The sequence below is a fragment of the Danio aesculapii genome, chromosome 20, assembly GCF_903798145.1.
Source record: "Danio aesculapii chromosome 20, fDanAes4.1, whole genome shotgun sequence".
NCBI classification, from domain to species: Eukaryota; Metazoa; Chordata; class Actinopteri; order Cypriniformes; family Danionidae; genus Danio; species Danio aesculapii.
This window is the reverse complement of record NC_079454.1, coordinates 21342166-21367957: the sequence shown is the minus strand read 5'-3', so window position 1 is coordinate 21367957 and position 25792 is coordinate 21342166. Positions and strand designations below refer to the sequence as shown.

The 25792-nt window shown below is 36.7% G+C and overlaps 1 pseudogene; it reads left to right on the top strand.

Moving 5' to 3' along the window:
- The first annotated feature begins 207 nt into the window (after window positions 1–207).
- On the top strand, window positions 208–25792 carry LOC130247680 (hypoxia-inducible factor 1-alpha-like; annotated as a pseudogene).

The following is a 25792-nucleotide window of genomic DNA, read 5'->3' as shown; positions in this document are numbered from 1 at the left end:
TATTGTAAGACTGTTAATGATAAACTTGAGGGATGGTTTTAGGACGAACGTAATTTTGATTTACAACATGATCAAATCAATTGTGGTGATTACGCCATACGGAGGTCGATTGACCTGCTGGCGGGATGAATGTGCCATCAGTTTTGTGATGGGTTTCTAAGTGCGACACCGCTGTCTGAATGCGCTCGCTCCCGTCAGAGCCTCGTGAGCGCGCGAGGCACAGTGAGAGTAGTCTGAGCGCAGGCACGGTTTAACTCTTTGTACCGACCAGAAGCTGCGCCGACGGGTGCCAAACAAATGATTTGACCTTCAGCGAACCGGAGGGTTGATCTTTACCATTCTGACACTTTCAACACACCACACGAGACCTGACACGGATCATTTTTTTCGCGTCTGGCCGTTTTCTTTAATAAACGTGTTTTTATTTGTTAGCAAGAGGTGGCCACGTCCTTGATTTTCTGGCCTCGCGGTTCGGAAAAAACTAACACATACTGAGTGGTTTCACCCAGGAATGGATACTGGAGTTGTCACTGAAAAGAAAAGGTAGGGATTCCCGTTTCTGCTTGAAAGAAAGCGATATGTTGCGTTGTGTTTTGTGCCGTAAACGGGCCGAAATATCTTCATCCCCCGTCACACTGAACGTGTCGCCATTTTGTGCTGTATTGCTAACCAAACAACTGAGAGCAGGTTTAAAGCTGTCATACCACACATGTGTCTTTAAACGGACATTAAATGTTGTTATAAACAATTCCAGAAATTATATTTGTTGCTCTGCGACATGTTATTTGTTTTTATTTGAGGTAGCATAATGTCTGCTTTTGGTAAGAAGCTAACAAACTAGCAGCATGCTCACATAAACTTCCCCTGATTTATTGCGTATACTTCTTTAAACAGTTTATATCCTATAGGCATATTTTAGTCCCTATGGGAGTGTATTAATAGACTGTTTACATAGGAATAGACAGCTTTGAGCATAAATGTCAAATTAATTCCAATATTAAGTACATACAGAATGCTCTTTTCCCAAAGTGCAATTGCCAGACGTCTGTATAATAGAGGATGGATTAAATGGCATATTCTTGTTGCCTGGTCAGTGGATAATTGTGTATTTTGTACCTGAATCAACTGTTAATGTTATGATTGTTTATTTGAGAGCTAAGCGAGAAATTGATTAGTTGTATAATATGATTGAACCCTTCTTTACCCCCATACTGCTTGACCCTACATGTCAGATCAACCCGTTGCCCTTGTTCGGCAAGTCAGTCTAGCATATTTGTGGATAAAGGACTGGAAGCAGGAATCCATCCTTGGATTTTGCTGACCGAGTCTTCTTCTTTGTTAAGCCTGTCATCAGTGTGGGCTCAAATAAGATCATATGGAAATAAATGTAGTTATTACAAATGCTGAAAAACGTTGCTTGGATTTCTCTGTACGAGTGAATTTACAAAAGGGATAAGACTGACATAGCCCGTTTAAAGCTTAGATTTAGTGTGTCAATTTGGGTAGCAAGAATGTCAGGTTGATGAACGTGAGGTATTGTCTTGAGATTTTTCTCTTTGTGTATGTCTACAAATTAAAAGGTGCATTCAAAATCTTTAGTAACAATTAGGGCAATGATTTTCCATGTTTGACCAAGAGGAAAAACCTTTTTGGATGTATGTTTTCATAGTTTTAAACCTGCCTTCTAGGTTCATCAATTTTTTCCCCAAGAAACATATTCAGCTTTGATATTTATGCATGTTAATTTTGCTGGTTATCCATTGATCTTGCCATCTTATGATCTACAGTTGTTCTCTTTATTATTCAAAATTGCAGTGTACTCATGTTAGTTCATTCATAGTGTGTAAAATATTAACTTGAAATGAATTTTGTTGGGATTTTTGGTGAATTGTTGAATCCGGTTAGATTTTCAACATGAGCGAATATCTACTTGTCTTGACAACACTGTTTACTTGATTCTATACCATGTTTTGGGGGGCAATATTATCTTCTGACGCTATTTTGGTTGGCATCCAAGTTCAAGCAGCAACATGCTTTTGTATCTCTTCTCTAAAATCTTAATCACTCTCTGCATTGACGTCAAAGCAACTTCCTGCCCAGTCTTGTGGCAAGACAGCTGCAAGACTTCTATCAGTGTAAATGCCGAAATGAGTTTAAATATTGTTATAAACCTTGGGTTAATGGGGTGCCTATTGATTCTGTTGCTTCGTATCACCTGTCAAGGTCTTACTTGTGATCCATAGAAATCCAATTAGTTAGTCTGGAAATTATGTCTCAGAATTAACTACCGTTTACACTGAAGTTTTAGATAGCTGAGAAATATTCAACAAGGTCTTATTTGGTGACCCCATTTGACCTTTGAATCACATATTATATTATTATGTAGTTATTATGTAGTGATGTTAGGATTAAGATGGCATGAGGGTTTAGATATGCAAGTGCAGCTTTTACATTGTAGAGCTGTCTTAAAATGTTACATTTGTGGTAAAAAGCTCATTATAAAAGTTTAATAAATTAAAAAAATTATTAAATGCGTCAATGTTATAAATGTCACTAGAGGGTCATTTACATGGTTTTAAATAAAACCGAAAGGACACAATAGTGAGTCTGTTTACATACGCAAAATAAGCAGAAATATATAAAAAATATGACTATTTCAGAAACCGGTTTTTATGTATTTATATTGAAATGAATAAATCTGTATATTCAGAAAACTGCGTTTATATGAGATTTAGGGCTGCATAATGTATCGTTTTAGCATCGATATCACAGTGTGTGTATCCGCAAAGATATGTGAGCAATTCCAGCGTTAAGGATGTGACATTTGCAGTAAAAACTCAAAACATAAATTCACATCGTAAATGTTAACATCATATTGAAACATCTGTTTATATTTTCCTGAACAACTGACCACAGAGTTATGCCACGAGAAAAAAAATCAATCTGTAAACATGTTTTGTACTTTAAATGAGGAAAATAAACATGCGTTATAGATGTGACCAAAAAAGTATGCGAGTTTGCAGTACACAACATACTTTGTAGAAATTCTGTGAATTAAACTGCACAACCCAAAAGAAATAATGCTCACCGAAAGGATAAAATATGTCTCTCTATAGAGCAATAATAATTGACTTTACTTTATTTGACATTTCTGCATTTATGAGGAAAAAGTGTCATTATGGATGTGACCGATGTGAAATTGCCTCCTGTGTGACTTTGGTAAATCAAATATAATTGGTTAAAAACATTGACAGAGACATTTTTGAGTATTTCCAAAGTGCTGTAAAATACAAGCCTACATAAAAACCTAGAAATGGTTTCCATATTTTATTGAAAAAAAACACACACATACAAATCATACTTCCCACGCGGCTTCCAAATGATCGCGCTCTGCAACAAACTGAACGTTATTTACAACTTTATTAGATGTTGTTCACAGCCTAGGCAGGTTCTGTTCACTAAAGCAGGCTTCATTGGCGGGCACGGAAGTAAACAAACAGCTCACGGTCAGTGTGATTTCGCGGCCACGATTACATCAAGACAGAAATGACATTTTTGTCCATGTTGCTGTGAAGACTTGTGCGACTGCCTTTACGCTTCTCTCCTGACCTTGAAAATAAAATTGGCTGAACCGTAGAAAAGCTGAATTAAGATCGTGTGTAGGGTCGAATTGAGATTGATCTTTTTTCGATTTCTCGTGCAGCCCTGCTGTGAATGCAACAATTTTTTTTTGTTTTGATGCAAAACCACATGCATGAGTCAATGACATGTTTTCATGCTTTATCAAAAATATTCATAAAGGCGGCAACACCAAAACTCCAAAAATATGCATTTATTAATTAAAAAGACTATTAAGTGTGTGACGTTTTGAGCGCACCGGCTCTTCCTCAGATATTTTGTGTAGTGTGTGTTCGAAACATCGTACACTTTGTGATAACCTTTTAAATAATAAATGTGTATTTTTGGATGTTTGGTGTTGCTGCCTTTATTAATATTTTTGCACTTTTTGTTGTTTGGCTGCGCACACTTTTAGATTGATGTGCCTGCTTTTGGGCATTATATAAATTTTTCAAAATTATTTTAACTTATTATTAAAACAAGAAAGTACCGGAGTGTATGAAATATTACTGCTGCCCCTATATGTCTGGTGCTCAAGCTGGATGCGTGTCGGCAGTGTGGACTGGTGAGCGGGTAGTCTTGATGGAATTAACAGATCACGGTTGGAAGAAAATACATGTGATATGTGTTTCTCATGAACAATCGGACCTGTGCACATGAATAATCAATTTGAACACAGATAAAGACCTTTAAATGTAACGACCTGATTTTGTTTAAGCTTTTTGTGATCTTTAACCCATTAAAGAAATCTGTTTGAAGCTTTTACATGACATTACGCATATCAGCGTATTAAACAATGTTTTGGGGATCAGACAAACTATTTTTTTGTTATGTTAAGCTTAAAAAAACTTACTAAAGCAATGTCATGCACATACATGTTATGTGTTCGGTCTAGACAGATTAGATAACTTTACTAATTTATTAGTCATAGCTAGGCCCACACGGAATCTGCGCATGCACAATTCCCCAGATTTTTTGCCCATAATTGTTTCCGTTTATTGACTTTTATATTTATATATTTTTATATTTATATATTTATATATTACTGAATTTATATTTTTTCAGTTTTCTTTTTATTAATTTCAGTAATATTATTGACAAATATTAAAATGTTCATATGAATTATTTACAATACAGTTTAAAAAGTAATATTTTCCGTTTCTGTTGTCTTTTAGTGGATATATTATTTTAGAGACTTGCTTTGCGTTCCAAATAAAGAGGATCAAATTGGATTTGCATTGTAAACATTAAATAAAAGAAAAAAATGCATTACTATTTATTTAATATATTAAGGTTTTAGTTATGATACCCAACATCATTCTGCATAAATGCGCACATTTTTAACAAAATTCTGCGCAGAAATAGCAAAAAATGTCCACAGATTCCGTCTGGCCCTAGTCATAGCTGACAATCTCATTTCTGTCAGATTTTGGCCTAGCATGATTTTTACTTCACAGCATTTAAAAAATTTCAACGAAAGTTAATGTCACATGAAAAACTCCAACTGTGTAGGTAAATTGACATGCTTGTGCATTTACAGTTATGTTAATAAGTTTCTCTTCTCCTAAATGGTCTTCCCTCTCTCCCAAGAAAGGCTCATTATTGTAGACCTGCATTAAAGAGCAGTCCATTATATATAGAGCATATGTAATGAAGCCATATACCACCTGCATGCAGACTGAAAGCCTGAAAACCACAATGACGCGTGTGTGTGAGTGCACAAGGAGTTTCCTCTCTTTATGACCAAATGATTTCTTCTTTATTTTGGAAAATGCTTTGATCAAGAGGATGACATCAATTAGGACGCTGTCTGAAGATGCTGTTTTTTCCTGCTAGGGTACTAGGCCGTCTTAACCGCTTTCCTTTCTTTGTCTTGCATGGCTTTGACGGTTGACACAACGCCTCCTCATTGTTTCCCATTGCTGCTTTGACCTTGGAGCTCTAGATATGGAGTATGTAGATTTGTTGGCAGTTGTGAGGAGACATATTGGTCATTTAAATGAGAAAAGACATAATGTATGTTAATGGATTCACTTGATACGTTTATTTTAAATATGAATATTCACGATAGTGTCACTTTTTAGTCGATTTCAGAACACAGCTTTGCAAATTCAGTACATTAAACAGTTAAACATGTTGTCCTGTGTGCTTTTTACACCTGGTATAAAGGGATAGTTCACCCAGAAATGTAAATTCTGTCCTCATTTACCGACCCTTTATTTGTTCAAAACCTGTTTAAGTGCCTTTCTTCTATTGAACAGAGTCAAGAAGTTATTCTGGAAAAAAAAAAAGTTATTCAAGAAATCTGGAAACCTGTAACACTTGAATTCCAAAAGCGCATAAAATGGATTTGAATTATTGCAGATTACAGAGTACATTTTTGTTGAGTGAATTATTCCTTACAATCTATTAACAAGTGGACAGCACTAACTAAAGCAAGGGTGCCCAAACATTTTCATATAAAGGCCAAAAACCAAACATCATTGACAGCCGTGGGCTGAAGTAAATATACCAAACTATTTTACATTAAAGTTGTCAGGGGTTATATTCTAATTTATTAAATAATATTTCAAAATAAATAGAAAACATTACTTTAAATTGTATTAATTAATACAGTATAATTTTTTAAAAATGATAACGTAATGCAATAAAAACTAGGGCTGGGTGATTAATCGAAAAGGAATCGAAATCGACATTCAGAACCTATAATCAATCAAAATTTTCCAGGTCAATTTTTTCAATTACTTTCCCTTAGGGCTGGGCGATATGAACAAAAAATCATATCCCGATATTTTTAGGAGGAATGACAGTATACGATATATATCCGATACAATATAATAAAACTTTATTAAACATTTTTGAGCAAAATATAATTCAAACACAGGGGTTTTCCTCCCTGTTTACAAATAAACAGCTGCACAAAAAATAACAGCTGCACAAAATCTTTGATGAATAAATACAGTACAGGGTCTTTTCCCTGGTTACCACTATACACAGCACTACTGTGCTGTTGTGCAAATAACAAAGTAAACAGAACCATAGTAAACATTGCTACATTGTCAGAACAAAAAAGGAAAACACTTAAATAGTAACACAAGAAAAAGTATTATAGAAAAGAACCACATTGAATGTAAATGTGAAACAGTATTTTATGTCACAATTACAGTGTTGTTGTAATTAATCCTGTTTAGCACAGTTGTGTGATTTATAAGCAACAATTAAATCAGCTGTATATGTTTTTTTAGTTACACAGTTACATATATGCATTGTGCACAATTTTTAAACCCTGTACAGATATCTAAAGATAAGTCTTTCACTCCATGTAAATCCTACACTTTTTCTTTTGTTTTGACTGAACTTGTTTTACTAAATATTAAATAAGGAGATGAAAACGAATAGACTATAGATAAGAGAAGTAACAAAATAGTTTCAGAGTACTGTGATGAAATGCTGGTTAAGCATATAAATGTAAACAGTCATTATAACAGACCAAAACACAGAGCTAAATGCACATAACGTAAATGTAAAGAAGAGGCCGTCGTGTAATAAATACTGAACTTATAATCCGTGAATATGAGGTGTTTTCATTTTCGAAATGCGGTATAAATTCATCCCATTTTGACGTTTGTAATTCTTTTGAACACAATCAGGTACTGCTTGTCAATTTGACAACTTCTATGTTCGTTCTTGATGTCAATTGCGGAAGAAATTATCGATAAAGGTTTCTGATAAACCGCTGTCACAGCAGCTACAGGTGCTGTGTGACGTGCGTGCATGCGAGGGCCGTTGATGATGGGTCGTTCTTGAACTATTCGTTCATTTTGAACAATTCTTTTGTATGACTAATGTAGTGAATCATTCATTTGCATTTGCGCACATTTGTGGAAATGTATCTCGTGTGTTACCTTGGAGTGGTCTGTTTGGCGCAGAATGCGCATGTGTGGCCTCAAACCATATCGATATGAACGATATTGGATAATCCTGCATTGCGTTGGGGAGTCATATCGATATATCCCCACAACTCGATATACCATCCAGCCCTACTTTCCCTACCGCCTGTGGAGTCACGTGACCCCACTCAGTTTACACTTGTGTCGAGCACAGCATATGGTCTGTCGCAGCCTTCACGCGGTCACATACCACTCGCTGTGACTGATGCCAATGCTGACCTCTCAAAAAATGTGCCTACACGTTGCGACGATGCTTAGCGCAAGCTCTGTGATTGGTCGGCTTGGTAACGTTGACGAGTGTGGGCGGCATGGAGTGGACAATAAATAAATAAAAGAATCGTTCATTAATTGTAATCAAGTTAAAATGTTAAAATAATTGAGATTTTGATTTTAGGCTAAATTGCCCAGCCCTAATAAAAACATAAACAATCAAATTTTTAACACGGAGGATTTCAATCCTCAGTGTATCATGCAGAATCTGCCTTTGACATAATTTGCTCACCAAAGTCTCTGTGTTGTCATGTGACAGTGTGGACATTTAAACAAAATCTGATTAATGTATGCCATTTAATTGAAACATTTAATTTCCTTTAGCTTTTAACATTAAAACATCGAAAAAATTCCCATCGTTCTCCCCTTGTTTTCTCAGATGGCATAGTGGGCCAAATCAAAGGTTAACATGGTCCAACTTTGGCACTCCGGCCCTAGTTTGGGCATCACTGAACTAAAGGGTTTGAAACACTTTAAGCATGTCCACTTTCTTCACTTCCAGAGGTGGTCAAAGACTCATTTCACTAGTATTTGTTTTTACAAACCTGTTTCCGAAACATGAATCAATGGGTTGTAGATGCATTCCTGCCAAACAAGATTGAAACTTTGCAGTCCTAATTTCACCTTCAAACCAAAAATTACAATTGATCAATTGTTCCCTTATCAGTTCTGAAGTGTTGAGTCTAGTTTTTCAGCTATCAGAGCCACATAAAAAAGCTAAAGTAATTAATTATTTTAGAATTAGCTATTTAAAGGGGTACTTCAACCATAAGTGAACATTCTGTTATTAGTTACTTGTCCTTATGTTGTTCCAATCACCTGAGACCTTCGTTTATCTTGAGAACACAAATCAGGATATATTGCAGTTTTTCCTCTAGAATTTTTTTTCCAGCTGTGGTGGCAGGATTTTACACCAAATTTTTTTTATTTTTTTTCTCCCAATTACTATTGGTGTTATTTCAATGACAAATGTCGTTAGCGCAGTATTGCTAGTCGAGATCCCATTCACATAATACAAGCATGTGAATCTTTTTGCTTGTGTGCCGATTTCATCTGTACATACAAAAACTTCTTGCGAGCCCTCAAACATACGCTGCGTAAGTGCAGATTTTCTTGTGCGCTCTCAAATAAATGCTGCAGAAGTGTGATTTTGTGCATTTCTGTAACGAGTTGGTCTCCAACAGTTATTAGATTTACTAGGAATATTTATGAATGCCTCCAATAGACCTACAGAATGACATCGATACGTCCTGAAGTAAAGTGAATATAGATAAAGATATGAGATAAAGTCATTGTATGCCGAACCATAGACCTTTATCTGTAAATAAAGTATAATTATGGAAACTGTGTTTATTATAACTGAAAGCTACATCGTGTTTGCTGACCTCACGCATCGTGCAGCCCTGCCAGTCAGTCAGAATGTAACCTTAAAGGGTTTAACAAATAACGCGCAGTTAAATAGTTAAATTCTAGTATATTTCACTTACATTTTAATACGTTTTGGGGCATGAATTTTTTGGTGTGGTGCCCTGCTATGGAAAAATGTATGTAGCAGAAACCATGTATTGGATATCTTAATTTATGTTCTTGAGTTAAACAAACATTTCTGTATTGGAAAAACACGAGGGCAAGCAATTAATAACAGCATTTTCGTTTTTGGGCGAACTTACCATTTAAGTGATTTGACGTATACAATGTGTATCACAGATAAACCAAATATTGCTTATTTAAAAAAAATGTGCAGCACTAAGTGGCACAGGTTTGCTGCAAGCTAAGTCAGCAGCTAAACAACAACTGAAATGGCACAGTTTATATTGGACAAAAGTGGCAGTGTTTGCTAACAATGAAAGCATTATATTTGGCAATGATTTGGCAACTATATAAATACTTTGAGTGTGTTGAGACAAGAGTGGTGTTCATACAGTGTAATTTGTGACAGTCAGCTGGTCCTGATGTAGGATCAGATACGAGTTGCTTGGCCGCCTCTGAAAGCTCTATGAGAAGTTTGTGTGGGTTCAGATGAAACGGGAAGTGGGGACAATCCTGTTGCACGTGATGGGAGCCGAGCATTTGTTTATAAAGTAAACACTGATGGTTGTTTGAGGATGTTGAAGTACTATATTGTCATTAATTTGCATGTTATAATGTAGAGCTTTTCACACTTTAACTAGTAAACCCTGGGTCATTCTAAACCCCTGGGCAATAGTTTGTTTTATCATTTCATGTTACACATCACTCACACTACCCAATGTTGACAAATCTGAACATTCGAAATACTGGTTGGCAGGGGGGTTTTTCTGTTTCACTGTGTAGAGTTTCATCATTTGTGTTTTGATTTTATGCAGGAAATGCGTGTGATGGTAATGAGCCAGTATTTCAAACTCACACACATTTAGGGAAGGAGAGGCCTGAACTGGCAAATGCTTAATTCTTGGTAACTTTATTTATAAATGCTCAAAATCAGATGTATCCTTCTAGAGCTCTTGAAGTTCACTGGTATTCACTCTTGACGTGTAAGTAGGGCTGGGCAATATTACAATATCACTATATTATGTTTCATATAATTCGATATTGATAATTATTGAATATTTTTTAACAATCCATTTAGGAATATTAGGATTTTTTGTGATTTAACTACTATAATTTACCAACATTACTAAGACAGATAGTTTTAATTGTGGAAAACAAAATATCTCATCTCTTTATAATAAAACAAACATAAGTATTAAAGAGACTCTTGAACTTAATAAATAAAATGTTACAAAGTGTGTGCAATTGTGAAGGTAGATCAACTTCTGTAAGGTGTGAATAATAATGCTACAGTAAACCTCAAACTCTGTAAACAAAACAAATTATGATAATCAAATCTGAGCTTTCAAGTAAAAGAACCAACCATCATTATTCAAATACATTTTGCAACATTACAAATTGAAGTTGAATGACTACATTACAACTATGCTAAAAAATCTTTCAGATAGGGAGCTAGTGGCTGGTATGCACAAGAAAAGAAACCAAAAAGCCACTCTGGTGACATCCAAGTGGACAAACTTGCTGGAGCTCCAATGCAAGTTTATGGAGAAAAGTAAATGCTCTGCAGTGTTTGTCTGAAGTAATCACTCTGCCATTCTGAAATTATTTTATTTCACACAAAGTGTGAAGCAGATTGGTTAATTCTACTTGTATAAATTGTGATGTGCTCGTGGCATTCACAAAAGTTTAGTTGTTTTTTTTACTTTTTTTTTTTTTTTTACTTTTATCGATATTGACAATGGTGTATGATCAATAAATATTGATACCAATTTTATTGCGTGTGAGCCTAGTTATATTTTGAGAAGTGCACGTTAGGGTATGTCGGAGTGTACTGTGAGAATGCAATAGCTATCCGACCTACTGTATGCACTCGATGCAAAAATCATAAATTGACCTTAAATATAAAAATAAATCACCGTCTTCCTCACTTCATTAATATTTTACATTTTTCCCCTTACTTGCTGAAAGGACTCTTTACAGAGTGAAATGTTTTTACTACTGTCCAAAGCATGTAAATGTGAGGGACAATGAACATGGTTTCCGCTACATTCATTCTTCCATGGCGGGGCACCACGCTAAAATTCATCCCGCCACGGCTACATTACAGCTTCTCATTTAAAACATTTAATTTTTTTAATAGCGGGTAATAATCGCACCAAAACGTATTAAAGGGTAAGTGAATTATAACAGCGCGAACTTTTCTGTAATCGTAGTAGTGCTGTGCGTCATTTGTTTAACCCTTTAAGGTGACGTACTGACTGACAGGTGCGTGAGGCCAGCAAACACGACGTATAGCCGTTTAACTTCAGGATGCATTAAAACCGCTCTGTAGGTCTATTGGAGACATTCATAAATATTCCTAGCAAATCTAATAAATGCTGGAGACATAATCGTTACATAAACAAACTAAATCGCACTTCAGCAGCGTTTATTTGAGAGCGCACAAGAAGATCTGCGCGCTCTTGAAGCAGCTTATATTTGAGGGGGCAGACAAGAAGTTTTGTGCACGAGTAGAGGAAATCAGTGCACAAGCAAAGAGATCCACATGCTCGTAGGCTATTACATAAATGCGATCTCGACTTCTAATACTGCGCTCACGACATTTGTCGTTGAAATAACGCCACAGGTAGTTAGTAGATCTGTGTAAAAAAAGGCCTGCTGCCACAGCTGGAAAAAATCCTAGAGGAAACACTGATGAATGTACATAGTCGGTTATGTTTTTAGCCTTAACAATGTTGGATTATGTGCAATATTACACATTACAAACAATTAGCACCACAATGTAAAGTTGACACCACAACAGCTGTGTTGATTCTTCATAGCAGGGTTCAGGTAAAAAGTGGAGCTAACGCCACTTCTGAAAAGTGTGAAATGTACAATCATTTACCTGATGTAAAGGCTAGGTTTAGAACAAAGATAATCTGGGATTAAAAGCAGTTCAAATATACCTTAAATGTGTAATAAATTGTAAAGTCAATCATTTTTATTTTTTAGCATTTTCTTTGGAATTAAATCTATTTATTTGCATTTGACCAGACATTTTGCAGTTATTTTTTATAATTGATGTACATTTTGATTCTCTTGGCAATAATGCATGCACACAAACTAACACTACTGCATGTCCATTTTCATAGGGCTTGCAGTTTGACAGGAAATTAGAAATTATTGCAATGCTTGCTCTTCAATGCAACATTATTTCTCAAAATTTCCTGCTTGAATTAAACAGAACAGCATTGACTTAACACGACCGTCTTTTTTTTTTTACATTGACGTCTTTCCACCATTGGTGCCATTTCACATGTGCTATATTAACTTCCTTAATGATGTTTCCATATCTGATTACAAGCTTGTTTGCAGCTCAACATCCTTTAGAACTCATAATGAAACCAATAACATTCATGACACAAGATATGGGTTTTTGTTGGATTTGTTGTAGGGCTGAGCGAATTGGCAAAAATGCAATCTTAATAATTATTTTCCATAATAACGATAATGATATATATTTCAGTGTAAGTTGTTGATGCTTCCAGATTTAAAAGAGAACCCCAACAATCACTGAAGCCACAAAAACTGGAGGGTCTATTAAATGGCATAACATATTTTTTGGCCCATAAATTTTCAGTGGCCGAAAATTCGGCACATCTCTAATATCAACACACTTCTAGATTCCCATTGTTACACATTTCTGCTGTGTGATTGGCTCTTAGATCAATATAAAGTAAAAAAAAGCATGTTATTGTCATATATTTTATCGCGATTTGATTGTTTATGGGCCCAGGCCTAATTTGTTGCTATTTTTTTAGTTAGTGTTTACTGTCAAGTTAAAGAAGTATTAAGTAATGGAAAAATCTATTAGGATTTTAATAGTTTTTTGCATAAAGTCTTGACAGTTTTGGGTGGCAATGCACAATGCTCTGCTAATACAATTGAATGAACACTTGAGGCTGTTTTCGTGTCACTTTTGTTATCTAGGCTTGTTTTCAGAGTCCTCCATTCTTGCAGGGAACTAAAACATTTGTTAAATGACTTCTTTAGAAATCATGAAAGGTTAGAGCCTGATTTTAGCTGAACGTGTTACATGGTGACCTATTTGTCAGAAAAGAGATCATTTTTCTAGTCAAAAGCTGTTTATTTTCAATATCCTGACCTCGCTTGTTTGCAAGAGCGGTTGTTTTATGGCTTGTCTGTGTGTAAAGTTTTATTCCATGTAGCACGCTGAGAAGTTTGTGTTGGGAAATGTGCAAACTGTCTAACACAACAACATTTACCACCGTTGGCTGAGCTCCAAGGGTTGTAACTGTGTCTCTCGCAGCACATCCACACCCCTTTCATCAGCCAGTCATGTTGAGACTGGGTTTCTGTCCTTTGACGTCGCAAGTTTTGACTCTAGGCAAATGAGGGATTTAAAAAAAGTTGACCTCGCCATTGACCTTAAGCACTAGTGCAGGAGCCAAACTAACACCACACTCTCCTTCTTTCTTTTGTAGGGTGAGCTCGGAGCGCAGGAAGGAGAAGTCCAGGGATGCAGCGCGATCTCGCAGGGGAAAGGAGTCAGAGGTGTTCTACGAGTTAGCACACCAGCTCCCCCTGCCACACAATGTCACGTCTCACCTGGACAAAGCCTCCATTATGAGGCTCACCATCAGCTACCTGCGCATGAGGAAGCTGCTCAATTCCGGTCAGTCGGCTAATCTGCATATTTATGTCAAGAAATGCAAAACACGACACATACAAAACTGATTCAAAAACCTTTCAGAGATATTGTAAACGCTGAGATGAAGCAGGTACAATGGGAATAAGATGCAGTCTGCATTATATCTGGGGCAGATTGCTCAAAAGCTTATTAAAGGGATGGTTTACTCAAAAATGGACCCTTTGCTATTAATTAGTCATCCTCCTGTGGTTCCAGTCCTTTTGACTTTAGCTCATCTTCTGAAATATTTCTGTCCCTTCATTGGCAGTCTTAAGTAATTTTCAGTTTGAAGGCCAAGAAAGATGAAAACATTGTAGACAAAGTCCTTGTGACTCCAAGGATTGAATTGTAGTTTCATAAAGTGACAATACCTACAATCAACAGTTTTTTTTTAACTTTTGCTTCAAATGTGCATTCACATGAGCTGCTGCTTTGTCTTTAGTCTTTTTCATTTAAAATATCTTCGGTTGTATTCTGAGGTCAAACAAACATCTTAGAGGATTGTAACAACAACATGAGAGTATTTACTGAACAGTCACTTTAATAGTCGTTTAGATTACAATAAACCAATCAGATATACATATGTACAAGTACTGCACTGTTAAAACTGAAGTCGCAAATTAAAACTGAAATTACAATATGTGATTTTAATAAATGTACGAGTTTGTAGTTTTTTGAGTGCGTTATTATGTGCATTTGGGAACATTTTCCGAAACATGTATGAAAAACGGTGGTTTTCCATCAAATAAGAGGTTGTAGATTTAATTAATGTAGCTTTAAGTACAATAAACATGGCCTTAAGCTATGTAGTTTTAAAGTAGTAATGAAAAGTTAAATGATAATTATGTTATTTAGTTTTTTTTAATTGTGTAGTATTTACAATAAAACTTAATAATGTTAATTAGGGATGCACCGATGTGGATTTTTGGACCGATACCGATAAATCTTTAGATTTGGAGGCCGATAACCGATATATTAGCTGATAAATGTGAATATTTAAAAATGTAATCTTTTTGTACAACTGATTTTATTTTAAAAACATGAAAGTTTGAACTGATCTTAGAATAGCCTGCTCAAAGCCAAAAAAAGCAATAATTTCAAAATTGCAAGGTGATTATATAGACCCATTCATAATTTCATGTAAATCAGCATGCCATAAATAAATTATTTCCTTATCTTTGCATAGCAAATTAACATGCAACTTGACTGTTGCATAAAAATAATAGATTAAATGATAAAACTGGATTTAATTAACAAACAAGTTACATAATATTTTAAATAAAATGAAAACGAAAAAGAAAGGACTAAGAACCAAAGCCAACTCAAACGTTCTCGAATAAAAAGTGTTACAGTAATGTACACTTGTTAGTCATTTGATACTTTTAGTACCGCACAAGGCAGGCAGTTCTGTACAATTATGTTATTTATCAGCTTAAAGATATCGGCCTAATTTTGATATTGGACCCATAACGATAACATAAAAAATAGCATTTTCCAGCCGATATCGATTTGGCTACTGATATATTTTGTCTTATACAATCCACTCAATATCAGGTGTAAACATGACCTTGCATTTATTAGATTGCTCAGGCATGTTATTCCATTTTGTAGATGACAAAGAGGAGGAGAAGGAGAATGAGCTGGAGAGTCAGCTGAACGGCTTTTATCTGAAGGCCCTGGAGGGTTTCCTCATGGTCCTGTCTGAGGATGGAGACATGGTTTATCTCTCTGAGAATGTCAGCAAGAGCATGGGCCTCACACAGGTACCTCGACATCTGCATTTTCTTTTTTCGTCTAAGCATTTCGATTAAAGGCTTGTGGTGTAACTAAATATTCTCATCACATTTTCTCTCTCTCTCTCTCTCTCTCTCTCTCTCTCTCTCTCTCTCTCTCTCAGTTTGATCTGACTGGTCACAGCATCTTTGAATTTTCACACCCGTGTGACCATGAAGAGTTGAGAGAGATGCTCGTCCACAGAACAGGTGAGCCACACATGACACATTCATACCACTGATAAATGCATCAGTCATTACTGACAAATGCATTAATGATTGTCTTCATCCTTCTCATCCATGTTTAGGATCCAAAAAGACCAAGGAACAAAACACAGAGCGCAGCTTCTTCCTGCGGATGAAGTGCACGCTCACTAGCAGAGGACGCACCGTCAATATCAAGTCTGCGACGTGGAAGGTGACATCGTCTTTTCAAACTGTCGCTAATTATAGTCATGGCTTATATATAGCCTTCCACATATCTATACCTTTTCCTGGTGTATTGTTCAAGAAGAATACAATTTGTAAATCAGATTTTAGTTAAGGAAGTAGGAAAGAAAATAGGCTTGAGTCATTTTGTGTGAAGGGGTATCTATTTTGTAGTTTTTATTATGTACAGAGTTCATTCGAGGGCTGGAAATTCTTGAAAATATCTGATGTTTAAGGTTTAAAAGTGCTTAGATTTTTGGTAAAGTTCTTGAATGTGCTTGCAAATGTAATGCTTTTGCTTTCATAATAATTGATTTTACTAAATATGTAATAGTTTTTAAATTATTTAAGTATTTAAATAAATAAATCTTTTTGCTTTTGCCTAAAATTAAAACCCTAGAGTCTGCGTATGTGCTTGTAGAGTGGTTTTTCATCTGTGCCTTTTGAAGTTAAAATTAGACACATTTAAGAGTGAAAATGTTCAGGAGTAAGTTATAGTAATTCAGTGTTGCGGAAAACACGCCATGAAAATGTTCTTTAGAATACTATAATGTTGAATACTCAACAAACAACATCTGTTATAATATAATGAAGTATGTATATTTCTGTAAATATGTACTTTGCCACACTTATAAAGTGCTTAAATTTGACTTTGGAAAAGGTGCCAGAACACTGATTGTAGCTGACTTGCTCCAAGTAGACTTTTATAAGCACATTTTTCCTTTTCTCAGGTTCTTCACTGCGCTGGTCATGTTCGTGTGCACGAGGGCAGCGAGGCTTCAGAAGACTCTGGCTTTAAAGAGCCCCCTGTCACCTACCTTGTGCTTATCTGTGAGCCCATTCCTCATCCCTCGAACATCGAGGTGCCTTTGGACAGCAAGACCTTCCTCAGCCGCCACACTCTGGACATGAAGTTCTCGTACTGTGATGAAAGGTTAGCAGAAAGATGTGACTCCCTCATATTAGAAAATCCAATTAGGTGTTAGACACATTGGCACACAAACTTTTTTTACTTCATTTTCTTTGGGTTTAAATCATTTAGCGCACTTCATTTTTTTTTCTCAATTTCATTGGGGTTTTGTTTGGGTGTACAGTGTTATCTGTACTGAACAACAAATGCTCTGCAAGCCTGAATCTTTTTGTTTACATGTCTTTGAATAAAAGCAAAGCTGCAGAACCCGTTTAGTGTCAGCACAAAAGCCTGCTGTTTTAACTTTACTGTGTTGTTAGCACCACCTAGTGGCAGAAGCTATTAGTGTTTTTTAAGATTCTACCAATTTTGATTAAACGTTTTCATGTATGTATGTACGAATGATAATAAAACTTTACTAAATCTCAAACTAACCATAACCTTAATACCCATTACTCATTTCTTCATTAAAATCTTCATATTTGTCATAAATACTTACATTTAGCATTAGTTAAATGCAATCAACAAATTAACAGTAATAAAAAATACTTTGCCTACTCATTTGTTTATTACGATTTTTATATGTAGTAGTTATCTATTAGTATTAGAATCTGTTTATGCTATTTAATGAACTTGAGCTAGCATTACTAGCAATTCAGTCGTTGTTAGTTACTGTTGGTCCTGAGTTACTGATATTTACTTATGGAAACTTATTGTAAAGTTTTACCTTGTTAAATAAAGCCATTAAACATATTTCAAATAGATTTTAGGTAAAGTCAAGAAAGTTCTTTATGCAAATCCAATAAGAGCAGCTTGTAAACACAATACACAGACAGGAAAAACTATATAATAAAAAATGTAAACTTATTGCAGAGATGATCTTAACAGTTTAATGCTATGAACAGTATCCAGTCAGTACCCCTAGTTAAAAACATTATTAAATTGCAAAAATAGTATAGGATAAATAATTAAATATTACAATGTTTATTTTTTTTTAAGTAAACTTTGGTACAGTGCTACAAATGTTCAACTTAGTGCAGTGTATTGCATTAAGGCAGTGGTTCTCAGTTGTGGTCCTCGTGGATCTCTCTGTTAATGAGTTGATGATCTGAATCAGGTGTGGTAAGCTAACCCTAAGACCAGATTTGTGAACCACTGCATTGGGGCAGATGCAAGTCCTATTTAACTATAATATATATGTGGTATTGCAAGAACTTTAAAAGGGTTACAAAGCACAGTAGAAAAGTGTCCCGTATGAAACTGTAATAACCCAATGACGTGAGGGTTACAGGATTTAGCTAATGGACAGTTTTTCAGCATGTGGCTACTAAATGCTTTGTACACTCAATCCTCACACTCTCACTCCTTCCCAAAGGATTACTGAGCTGATGGGATATGAGCCAGATGACCTGTTGAACAGATCAGTGTACGAATACTATCACGCCCTGGATTCAGATCACCTCACCAAGACACATCACAACCGTGAGTACCTCCTGTTGTGCACGCAGAGCTTACTAGTTCAGTAAAGTTGGCAGATTGTCTACCTGATCTTGATAGAAGTTTGACTTTTAATGTGAAGCTGATACAGAATATGTCATGTGGATGACTTGTAATTGGAAATCCTCATGTCTCCACAGTGTTCGCAAAGGGTCAGGCTACCACAGGCCAGTACCGTATGCTGGCTAAGAAAGGTGGTTTTGTTTGGGTTGAGACCCAGGCCACTGTTATCTACAACCCCAGAATTCTCAGCCGCAATGCATTGTGTGCGTCAACTATGTTCTCAGGTACGGATTCTGTTTTAGAAACAAAACATTGTAAAGGTTTTTGTGCATATTCATACAGGAACAATATTTTATTTTTTGCTATACATATTGCAATATACTTCAACAGATGAAACAAATGCCTGTATTTGAAAAGAATTTGTTATTTTTACAAGAGTGCATTTGCATAAATATAATAAATCAGTCACAGCATTTTATGTTATTTCTACGAATCTAGCAGAATTCAGGCAAAAAATATTAATTAAATCATATAAAATACAGAAATACAATTGTCACAAGCCTAAAAACACATGCAAATGTTAAACTTTTTATACCTTTATGGTTAATGACTTACAAATCATGTATGTTTTCAACTGTGGCTCCTGGTCAACTATAATCCTGAGTTGACATTGCAGATCCTGCAATAGAACTGTTGCGGACTTACTTGCGATATTGATACTGAAACGATATATTGTGCATCCCTATGTGCAATGTATACATAAATGCTAATTAACTCATATTTTCAATCATTCTATCCTATCCAGTGGGATTGTGGAGGGGGATGTTGTCCTGTCCTTGCAGCAGACCGTGGCTGAGCCCAAGGCAGTGGAGAAAGAGAGTGAGGAGACTGAGGAAAAGACCTCTGAATTGGATATTCTCAAACTCTTCAAGCCAGAAAGCCTCAATTCCTCATTGGAAAGCTCTACACTTTATAATAAGCTGAAAGAGGAGCCAGAGGCCCTCACTGTGTTGGCACCTGCAGCAGGAGACGCCATCATCTCTCTGGACTTCAACAACTCAGGTAATTCTTGTTAGATGGGTACATTTTTCAATAGCTTAAGAGTAACTTGAAGCAAACTAAACTCATTCATTTTCAGTGAGAGCTGAGGATTAGAAGATCCATGAACAAAGACGCACATATCTTTTTATATATCCACATCTAGTTAGTCATAGGGACATTCCTGCAACACTTATTAACACTTCTACTCTATAGTTTTCACTTTTTTTACAGTTAAAGTGAATTCTGTGAAATTACCCCTATGTTGATAAAGAAACCTTTATTTCTAACTGGTGGGATCAGATTGTTTATACCCACTGTACACACAATTTTCGGTATCTATCCTCCCACGAGTAGGAGACGATTCTCCCATGTGTTCTCTTTGCAAAACCACTTATCTATGAAGCATGTTCTCTTAGATTGTGTTATCTTTAATTCTTTGAGAAATGTATTTTATTTAGTTCTACTATTCTACTTTTGAATAGATTTTTAACACTGTTAACCAAATACGGTTTGAGATTTTTAGCCAATAATTAAAAATTACTTCATATAATCTAGTTGCAGTATTGATTTTTCTCATTATGAAAATAGCCAAAGAAGCTGGCATGGCATTAAACACAAACCATTAAAGTGTCATTTTCAACAACAGCGATGGATACCCCTGCTCTAGAAGCATCCAAACTTGGTCCTGGAGGGCCGGTGTTCTTCAAAGTTTAGTTCCAACCCTAATCAGACACACCTGGGCTACCTAATCAAGCTCTGGCTAAGCTTTCCAGAAAACATCCTTGCATGTGTGTTGAAGTAAGTTGGAGCTAAAATCTGCAGGACACTGGCCCTCCTGGACCGAGTTTGGACACCCCTGCTCTAGAGTTAAACATGATTCTTCAGAAATCATTTCTGACATGCGGATTTTCCGCTTAAGAATCTTTTTTTTATTGTCATTGTTGAAAAGCGTAATGTTTTGACAAGTAGAAAGTTTCAAATAACAAACACCTATTTGGAAAGTAAATTTCTGTTACAATGTAACTGTCTTCACTGTGACTTCTGATCAACTAAAAGAGTCCACCCCAAAAAATAAAATGGTCATTGTTTACTCACCCTCCTCTTGTCGTGTAACACTTAAACACTTCATGTGTTACTGCCTGTTTTTATTTTTTTTTATTGGTTGAATTCAAAAGGTGACATTTGGAAGAGTGATGTGAACCTGTATCATTTGACTTGCATGGTATTTTTTTCCTACAATGTAAGTCAATGGCTACCGATTTACAATACTCTTCAAATATCATCTTTTGTGTTCAACAGAATTTTGCATTGAATTTGATTGTAATCTACTTGTGTGAATACTTCAATTGCAATTGGTGATAGCATACTGACCCTAAACATTTAAAGGTTGTGTATCTTTAGAGCCGGTTTCTCAACCACGTTCCCGGAGGACCACCAGCTCTGCACATTTTCAATGTCTCCTTAACCAACACACCAGATTCAGATCATCAGCTCATTAGCAGAGACTGAAAGGCCTGTAATAGGTGTGACAGACAATGGAGACATCCAAAACATGCAGTGTTGGTGGTCCTCTAGGAACATGGTTGAGAAACACTGCTTTAGAGGATCAAATGCAATCCCCTGGCAGCTTTTAAATCTTATGAAGACTAAAAACAGAAGGCATTCACTAATCATCTGAGACTACAGGAAATGTGGATTCATAATCTTAATAATCATAATCTCTGCTGAAGTAAATCTAATAAGAAATACACACACTTTCTTGGAAGTAATAATTAACAGTATGCATTTCCCTCCAGGATTCCGACATGCAGCTGCTGAATGAGGTGCCCCTCTACAATGATGTCATGCTTGCCTTCCAGCAGTGAGAGCTGCCCCTCAGCCTGTCTCCTCTCACACCCAGCGACTCCATCCCATCTCTGACCAAACTAGAGACTGGAGGAGAGGACTTCCCTTTCAGCTCTGCCTCTGATCGTGTGCCAGACTCCACAAACACACCCTCCACATCTTGGTCTCGGCTCCTCAGGGGTAAACACTTATTAAACACTTGCTATTCTTGGTCATTTAACAACCACTGCTCCCTTTTAATGGTTAATGAGATCTTGTCACTGACTTTAGGTTGTTTTTTTTTTCCTCGTTCTTAGCCCAACAGCCCCATGGATTACTGTTTCCCAGGGGAATCAGACATCAGTTCTGAATTCAAACACGACCTGGTTGAGAAACTGTTTGCTATTGATACCGAAGCAAAGACACCTTTTTCCTCCCAGTGTAACTTTTTTCTGAGATTTCTCTCTCTCTCTCTCTCTCTCTCTCTCTCTCTCTCTCTCTTCTCTCTCTCTCTCTCTCTCCTCTCTCTCAAAATCAATTCTAATTCAAATGAGCTTTATGACATGACCTTGTCAAGTATTGCCAATATATTGCACGTTACATAAACAATCAATATATACACGTGTGCATAAAACAATTTGATAAGTACTACTTTTACAAAGAAAACAAAAAAAATCTATAAATTAATTTAAAAACAATAATGTAATAACACAACCATAAAATAAATTACACAACTGTGCCTTCATTTAGATGGTTTGTAATGTTTCTGACTAGTTTTGTCCTTTCGCTTGCTCTCTTGCACTTTTCTGTGAACTCTAGGCCATGGAGATCTCGACCTAGAGATGCTGGCTCCTTACATCCCAATGGATGACGACTTCCAGCTGCGCATCCCATCTCCACTAGATCCGCTTCCGTCTGCCACCCACTCTGTGTCAGCCATGAGCTCTTGTTCCAGCCCTTACCCTCCTCGCCAGCATCTCCAGCCTCATCCACCAGCAGCACAATGAAGCAGGAGCCATCATCCGGGCCCCTTCACCCCTACACCTGCTGCAGGAGGTGTGCAGTGCGCCTGTCTCGCCCTTCAGTGGCAGTCGGGATGCCTCGCCTGTTCGATCCAGCACCCCACAGAGCAGCAGTCAGCTCAACAACAGGTAAAGCTTCACTGACATAACAATGAAAGTCAGTCTGTGTTAGATCAGTTCTTATTCAACGGACCAGATTAGACTTTAATAAGAGCCATTTATGAGATGTACTGTTTGGTACGGTACGCATTTTTTTCCTGTATGGACACACACACACACAAAATTAATTTAAAATAACTTTGACTTGACAGCGTCATTTATATACTGCTGCTCTAAAAAAATAGCGAACCTTACTGTAACACTGACTAACAAGTCTCTGAAAAGATTCATATTATTAGGGCTTCATTTTAGCCAACATTTAGTAATTGCGTCCTTACAGGCAACTAAAGAAATCTTCACACACATTCAAACCTTCCGGAGTGCCACATAGAAACCTTGTGGGAAATAATATATTTATTCATTCATTCAATTTCTTTTCGGCTTAGTCCCTTTATTAATCTGGGGTCCCCACAGCAGAATGAACCGCCAACTCATCCAGCATTGGTTTTATGCAGCGGATGCCCTTCCAGCTGCAACTCATCACTGGGAAACACATACACACTTATTCACACACATACACTACGGACAATTTAGCCTACCTAATTAACCTGTACCCACATGTCTTTGGACTGTGGGGGAAACCGGAGCACCCGGAGGAAACCCACGTGAACGCAGGGAGAACGTGCAAACTCCCACACAGAATAATATATTATATAATGTTTAATTTAAAAATAAATTAAATAAATGTATATTAAGATATAATAGAATTTATTTGTTAATATACTTTAATGTTTATTTAATATATGGCCATAACCAAAACCCTCCAGCAAGGGTGCCGTTTTCAAGAGAACCTTTTTTGCGTAGGGGATTTATTCTTGCATCCTTTGATATCAAAAATTAAATGATCTAGCTTTTTTTACTGTTTGTTGCTCAAATTTTCCAGAGAAATGTCTCCAAAGATGTAGCCTTCCAAAATATCCAGCGTAAGAGGAAGCTGAACGAAGTGACGTCACTTTCTGAGGCTGTTGGACTGGTTAGTATGAAATTTGAAACAGCTATTTTTTGTAAAGACGCACAAAACTGTGATTGCAAACAGTTACCAAATGAGTCCTGGATAGTAATGCCAGGCTGAGGGTTTCTCTGATTCCTGCAGGGTGCTTTGCTTCAGAGCGTGGACAGTGCTATAGACCCTGGAAAGAGAGCAAAGGTTTTAGAGGTGAAAGGGCCCAGTGTGCTCGGGGAAACAAGACAATTCTCATACTGCCCTCTGGTGAGTGAATGGACTATCATCACTGATGCTTTATTTATTGATTTTAATTTTATTTTTTGATTTTATAATTATCCAATTACTTCTTTCTGTCTTTTGTTAAATACTTAAATTTAACACTTATTTAAATCAGTTAGCATGGTGTAAACTGGTGCCAATACAAAAAACCTAAATTAAATGTACATTTATAAAACAATTTAAAAATGAACTTATTTGATATCCTTGAAATTATGTCCTTATAATTGTCAAAATTATTATTGTCAGTTCTGCAGTTCAATATTTGGCAGATTTTTCATCAGTTATGACATGTAGATCTCCTATTCCCCTCTTTGAATCAGTCATATGCAGACAGAGAGTGTGTGTGTGAGGGAGTGTGTGAGTGAGTGAGTGTTGAGAGAGAAAATGTGAAAATGTGTGTGTACATGACACCGGTGTGTCTAATAGCTCATGGTAACGTGTTAGCTACCTCAAATATTCATTCATTCATTTTCTTTTCGGCTTAGTCCCTTTATTAATCTGGGGTCGCCACAGTGGAATGAACTGCCAACTTATCCAGCATATATTTTACGCAGCGGATGCCCTTTCAGCCTTCAACCCATCTCTGGGAAACACACTCCATACACACTCATTCACACTCAAACACCTACGGACAATTTAGCCTACCCAATTTACCTGTACCGCATGTCTTTGGACTTGTGGGGGAAACCGGTGCACCCGGAGGAAACCCACACCAACACAGGGAGAACATGCAAACTCCACACAGAAACGGCCAGTTGACCCAGCCGAGGCTCGAACTAGCGACCTTCTTGCTGTGAGGCGACAGCACTACCTTCTGCGCCACCAATATTTTTGAGCAAAAGTGCCTAATCCCCATTGGCTCTCTGGTGAAGCACATGTTGGTGTCCTTGAGATTACACAATGTTAAATGAACTATCTCTGAGTTACTCAGTTACAAGCTTGTTATTTTTAAACCCGTGTTCAAAACTTTATTGCACCATGGACTAATCTAAATGTAATGCAGCAACCTGACAATCTTCATTCATAATAATATTTCATTTTCACAGTCATAATAATTTAGTTTTATTTGGGCAGGAGCCCTATTTTATTCCTTTATCTTTGTTCATTTTGGTGCCCACAAGTCTAATTATTTCCAATCTTGGTCTGGAAATTGTCAAGAATTCAATGGTAAAGCAGATTGATAAATTTCATTTAAAATATTTATGTATGAAAGTCAGTATTATGCACACAATGACAACATTTATTTTAAGAAACCAACAAGAAATCCAGTGAAAATTGCACTCATTGTTTTAAAAATAATCACAAGTTTATTCAAGATGGAAAAGGAAAGAATCTTTTTTTTCTTGCTGTAGTTTTTTTTATAGCTTTATAGTCATTTTTTAGCTTCATCTACATCTGCATGTTTCCAGTTGTGAGTAAATGAGTTTTTTTTCTCTCTCCGCAGATGTGGCCAGTCGTCTGTTGAGCAGTTCTCTAGAGGGCAGCGGCGGCCTCCCTCAGCTCACACGCTACGACTGCGAAGTCAACGCTCCCGTGCAGGACCGCCATCATCTGCTCCAGGGAGAGGAGCTGCTGCGTGCTCTGGACCAAGTCAACTGAGCTCTGCTGCTTTAGCAACTGCGGACACCCCCACCCCGAACCCCTGAAATCTGCCTCCACTTGTCTCCTTTTATCCCAAGCCCTAATATTCTCTAAAAAAAACCCAGTATTTTAAAAACGAAATGTACTAGACCTGCACCTTCCATTGATTTGAAGAGGAGCCCAGAGGGAGTCAGTCCATCCCATCCCCAGTGTGCGCAGGGCCTGGAGACACAGGAACGTACCGTTACTCAACAGTGGCATCAAGAGT